Genomic DNA, 6818 nt, shown 5'->3' with positions numbered 1-6818 from the left:
TATCTATGTACTACTAAAACTCTGAGATTGTTTGTTTGTTTGTTTGCTTATTTTCTCAGTCAAAAAATAACCTATGAATAGTGGTTGACCCAACGGGTCACGGTGGTCTAATATACTACTAAAACTCTGAGATTGTTTGTTTGTTTGTTTGCTTATTTTCTCAGTCAAAAAATAACCTATGAATAGTGGTTGACCCAATGGGTCACGGTGGTCTAATATACTACTAAAACTATGAGATTGTTTGTTTGCTTGTCTGTAATTAAATACAGCTAAAAAAAGCACAATATGAGAATGAAAAAAATATGAATAGAATATGAGAAATGAGAATAGAAACAGAATAAAAAAGTTTCGTTAAAATCTGGCCACAGGTTACTTCGGGTCACTTTTATGAAAATTTCTAGCATGAGTAATTTTACATCACACTACCGTTCGCGCTCTTTACGAAACTTCTTCGTTCAAGGCCCGGCATGGCCAAGTGGTTAGGGAGGTCGACTCGCAATCTGCGGGTCGCGAGTTCGAATCCCCGTCCCACCAAACATGTTCGCCCTTTCAGCCTGGGGTTATAATTTAACGGTCAATCCCACTATTCGTTGGTAAAAGAGTAGCCCAAGAGTTGGCGGTGGGTGGTGATTACTAGCTGCCTTCCCTCTAGTCTTACACTACTAAATTAGGGACGGCTAGCACAGATAGCCCTCGTGTAGCTTTGCGCGAAATTCAAAAAACAAACAAAAAATAATAATTCTTCGTTCAAATCTATTTCCCTGTCAATGTTCCCATCTTCATTGAAAGGCTTAAGATGACAAAAACAAGATCTTGAAGAATTTCTCAATAATGTGCCTTGGTTATGGTAGGTAAGGAAATGAGAAAATTTTCTCAGTCAAATTCTTCATGACCTCTGAATAGTGGGTGACCCAACGGGTCACGGACTGTCTAGTATATGATGAAATTAAGGATACTCTTCACTTAATGATCAATTATATAAAATTAATAATCCTGTATAGTTGAAATATGTCTATATGGACACTCATTTTCAAGAATACATGTCTAAACGAGTGAAAAGCTACCTGTTTGTACCTACAATACATGAGCTCTTACAGTCTGTTCATTTGAATTCATACATAGTTCTTGATGTATCTTTCTCAATATACGTTTTAAATAGAATTTAACCAAGTTTATACTGGGTAGAAATATAAAACAAACTCTACTATCAGTTTGATATTCGTGTTTGCTTTAAATTTCTACCAAATAAAAAACTTGGTCAGTTTATAACAAATTTTGAATCAAGTTTTTTTTTAATTGCATGGAGAATTTGGGGATGAAGAGTATAACAAAATATATTGAGTTACCTTTAGAAGTTTCTTTTTTCTTTACCAATTTATGGTTTGTTATTAAAGGATGCAGTTGCATGTTTTGTATACAAAACTAAAATCTAAGGTTATCATTTTCAGTGACAAAACATTCGAGGTTGGACCGCAAGTTGTTGTTGATTTTTTGTAAAGATTGTTTGTTTGTTTTAGAATTTCGCGCAAAGCTGCACGAGTGCTATCTGCGCTAGCCGTCCCTAATTTAGCAGTGTAAGACTAGAGGGAAGGCAGCTAGTCATCACCACCCGCCGCCAACTCTTGGGCTACTCTTTTACCAAAGAATAGTGGGATTGACTGTCACATAATAACGCCCCCACGGCTGAAAGGGCGAGAATGTTTGATGTGACGGGGATTCGAACCCGCGACTCTCAGGTTGCGAGTCGAGCGCCCTAACCACCTGGCCATGCTGGGCCCTTTTTGTAAGGATCGAAGTGTTTAATGTTCATAATGTAAAAACCAATGTGCGTGTTTTTATGAAATACGGAAGTATGTTTGTTTGTTTGGAATTAAGGACAAAGCTACACAATGGGCTATCTATGCTCTGCCCATCACGGGTATCGACACCCGGTTTCTAGCATTGGAAGTCCTCAGACATACCGCTGTGCCACTGGGGGGCACGGAAGTATGAACACTAGTATTTTTTCTTTTCTACAAGAACGTATAATATGGTAATTCTTTTTCTATAGTGAATTGTATATGAACAAAGAGGTGGCTGAATGAGTTACGAAGAAAAACGACGACTTATCTTTTCCGAAACATAAAATTTATTATAACTTTATTATTGAAAACAGCAGATTCTGCACACTTCTTGCGATCATAGATATATATACACACATTTATATTATAATTTGTAAACTATACTTTCCAAGGATTTTGTTGAATTCATTGCTAAGTTTGTGTTTTTTGTTAAATTCAGAACGCAATAAAATGATCACCTGCAAACGTGGCTTTAGTTGTGTCACTTCTCTTCTTGTTGCCAGTCTGGAGTACCTTTGACTTTCCTCATTGGTCAGTTGACCATTGGTAACCGGCAAGTTGAACTTGTGGGGTCCCGGCCCGAAAGTCTTTTGAGATGACAGATCTGTCGCTCAGTTATTTAAGGTGACTGTACTTTGTAGGTTGATCAGTGCTTTCAGGTCGTTTCCAGCGAAAGAGTTCAGTATAATGACACAGCCTGTTATTAACAGCTCTTGTGAATTTCAAACTAACTTAAATATTATAATTTCGTTTGTCAAATTTCGCATCGATCTCTTTTTGTCGCATTTTTCTCCTTTAAACGTCGTGGGTCAGTGGTAATTCTACGACCTTACGACGCTAAAATCTGGGATCTGATTCCACGGAGTGAACACAGCAGATAGTCAAATGTGGCTTTGCTATAAAACAAATTACATCAAACCACTTAAACACGTACACCCCCTTCCAAATCCCATAATATTTTAACTGTAAGTTGGTGAGGAAGGTATGTAAAGGCTTCTGATTATCTTTATCTGATTCTACCATGTGTTATGTGTGACTTAGTATTTTCAGTTACAGTTCTGTGTCATTTTATTATTGCTAAGATTGTTTCGATTTGATACAATATTTTCCCAGTGTAATATAACCATATGAATTATATTTTTATTTCCAGAACTTGTCTCTCTGTACGTTAAGTTATATATTATTAGTTCTGTTCATCATTATGCTCCGTATGCATGATGTGACCAAGGTTTGCAATGTCTTCATAACATCAACGAGAGAATATGCACATTTGCGAGTTGTAAGAAGGGAGACAAAAATAAAAAAAAATTAACCTTTCTTCATTTGTTGTTTATTTCATTTACATTACTTTGTTTAAAACAGGGTTTTCACAAATTGTAGTTGACTGCCAGTTGTTAATGTTAATACGGAACCACGTGTCTCTCCTTGCTTTAAAGTTACAGAATATCATCCATAAGTGCACATCTTAATATAGCTGCGGTCGAATCACCTAAAAGTGAAATCACAAGTACATCTACACAAGGTTTCAAGTAACAGGCCACTGTAGCATGTAACCATAAAATTATTTGATTATTTCAACATTGATGCCATAAGTGTTAACAATGCCCAAAGAATGTCATTTTAATTCTCTAGAATAAATCAGTTCTTTTTTATAAACCGAGGATTAAAATTATGTTAGCTTACACGTATCAGTTGTGTTCAAATAAACAGGGAATTCTTTCGAATTCTAAATCTACTGTAGAGCATTCAATGTGTTTGATATTTAAACTATTAATAAGTTTTATGAAGTATTTTGTCTTTTTTTTTCGTGTGTTGTAATAGTGTTTGGTATATAAAATATGAATATGTTTCCATCAAGTATCCCCCCCCCAGTGGCACAGCGGTATGTCTGCGGACTTACAACGCTAGAATCCGCGTTTCGATACCCGTGGTGGGCAGAGCACAGATAGCCCATTGTGTAGCTTTGTGCTTAATTACAAACATACAAACCATCAAGTATATTGTCTTTTTTTTATAATCAGTTATATTTTTCATACGACAACAGTTTTAGTCTTATTGTATTTCTAAATACTATATTATTTATTCGGTCCCTCAGGATTTCTCCGAGAAGAAAAGTATATAAGAGATTTCATCCTCACCATGTCCGCCATATGCATTATCGACGACGCTTTTTACTCAATGCTAGAGCTTATCAGTCTGGCTAAGATACAACAAACATAATAGTAGTTGGAACGCTATTTATAGAAGCCATTTGTTAGAATGATAATTTTTGTAAACGACCACTATTATTAAGCAAAACGCATCGTCGTTAATGGATATGACGACATGGCATAAGGTACTTGAAATACTGTTATCTTATACTCTCTTCTTCTTTAAAAAACAACAACATCAGGTCCAAAATAAAGAATGTGTATAGTGTTTAAAAATAAAATAAGCCTAATACCTCTGTCTATTTTGTGGAAAATGTTATTGATTATAATTAGGATAGTTTGTCCGGAAGACAGCCGCATATGCAAATTCCAAATTGGACTCATTGATTATCATGAAGTCAATCGTAAGAGGAATTTATCATGCATACCAGACTTTAACATTGAATATGATGGACAACAAAGATTAGAAGTCTATAATACGGCCACAGCGTAAGAAGTGGCCAATTAATAGCATATTATAAAAATACACGTAAAGGATTTATAATCTGTCAATTTCTTCAATATGCTCACTCCATGTGTCATATTATTTGACACAAGTTAATAATCTCAAAACATTTTTGCAAAAATTTGTTCAAAATGAGATTTTAAATAACAAAAAAAAAAATGTTGGCAGCTAATTTAGGCTGTGTTTACATAATTATACAATGTTGATTATTGACTTCAGTTCTTCCTAAGCTGCCGAAGTCCACAATCAACCTTATCTAAATGTTATTTCTGATTTCATTCTCAGTAACAAATGGATCAATCTTTTTAAATCCAGGCTTCTGAATTAAAATAGTTGTGACGTCATCTGCCCAGAAAAATGGCATTTCTTCATATTGTTACGTCTCTGGTCGTTTGTTAATTTCCGGTATAAATTCTTCCCGAGGAACTTCAGCGATACAAGTCCTTTCTTAAATAAAACTAGTTTATTCTTTCTCAGTACAACTTTGAAATACACAGAATTTTCACAGTCACTTTAACTAATACACACGCTATAATTCACAACGATTCACGCACTTTACTTCCGGGCACTACGGCTCACTTGACTCAATTATCTGTCTCTATATCTCTCTTCAATCTGCCATTTGCAATTCTTTATGCCGTCACTCTTCCTCTCCGCTTTATTTGCCGGGCTTATATACAAAAATAGAGGTCATCTGGCAAACACTAGAGTTGCCAGGAACAGTCATGATCCTTCTCGAAACTCATCACGTGTTACCAGCGTCACTTGACTTCCGCTGTCGTAACAATATTCTTTCAGCTTGGCAAAATTAAAACTACAAGTGAGAGAATTCTACTTTTTTTCGTGTATTAATTTGTGTGTGTTATATATCACGTCCCAGCTGGTGAAGCACGATTTGTGTTAGGCTATAAAGTACACTCTTCTATTAGTAACATTTATCGAACTAGTCATGAACGGTAGTCTGAAAGTTTATTAGATTGTTAACTGTATAATGTGTTATTGGGTTACTTCATTATTACTCATATAATGTCCAATAGATGGCGCGAGTACTATTACTAGAGTGTTAGCGACTGAGGCACTAATTGATCAGAAATTGTATTTACAATACGTTTTAACGTCTCAAAAGTTTAACCTCAGTATCAAATTTTTTCTAGTGTGAATATGACATTTTTAGTTCAAATAGACAATTGTTATATTTACAAATGAACGATCAAGAAGTTAGAATATTTTACACCATATATAAAATAATATTTTGTTTCCATTTCTAGACCGACATAGTGTCTTTGGTGCAATTCAAAATTTAAATATTCCATAAAATAAGTATCAGCTTTGACTTTCATTTAATTACTTATATTTTGAAGGTTCAAGATCATATGATGTTTGTTTGTTGTTAAGCGCAAAGTTGTGTTTATTTCGGGGGTATTGAAACGCTGTTTTTAATGTTCACCTTACCACCGAGCCACCGGAGAGTTGATGTTACGTTTTTCCTAAATAAGGAGAAGAATATCATTTAGATGTTAAATAAATAAATGAATATTTGTGCGAGATAAAACAAAAATTAAAAACTCTGGAGTAATTGTAACAAAAAAAAAGATGAATGAAATTTTTTATTTCTAGATTAACATAATGCATTTTTATACACTCGAACCGTTCCATAACATTAACATTGTGAAATTATCATCATTTTCTTTACAATACTTGTAAAAAAATCTAAAGTATCAATTTTTAGTGAAAGCAATTTAAACAAGAAAAAAAGAACTCGACTTCAATCTCGTGCACTTTCATAATAAGCTGGTTGGAAAATAATAAATTATTTATTTAATACTATTGTTTGTTTGTTGAATTTCGTGCAAAGCTACTCGAGGGTTATCTGCACTAACCATCCCCACTTTTGAAATGATAGACTAGTGGGAATTCAACTATTCAACACCACCCACCGCCAACTCTTGGGTTACTCTTTACCAATGACCATCACATAACAACTTTCCCCGCGGCTGAAAGAGCACATTTGTTCGGTAACGAGTTTCACTCTGCGACCCACAGATTGCGAGTTGATCGTCCTAACCACCATGCCTTCTCATTATTTAGAACACTGTTGATTCATATGATTAGTCTTGATAATTTGAATAATATTTTAGTAAGTAAAGAATTGACGTTCAAAAACTAGCTAATGAACTGGGTCTGACTCAAGTTAAATGAATTACTGAAATTAACAATTTTGTAATAAATTCACACTTCATCCTTTTCAATTCTTTATGCCCCAGTGGCACAGCGGCATGTCTCCGGACTTACAACGCTAGAATCCGGGTTTCGATACCCATG

The sequence above is a fragment of the Limulus polyphemus genome, unplaced genomic scaffold (genome assembly GCF_000517525.1).
Source record: "Limulus polyphemus unplaced genomic scaffold, Limulus_polyphemus-2.1.2 Scaffold464, whole genome shotgun sequence".
NCBI lineage: Eukaryota > Metazoa > Arthropoda > Merostomata > Xiphosura > Limulidae > Limulus > Limulus polyphemus.
Note: the sequence above shows the minus strand (reverse complement) of the source record.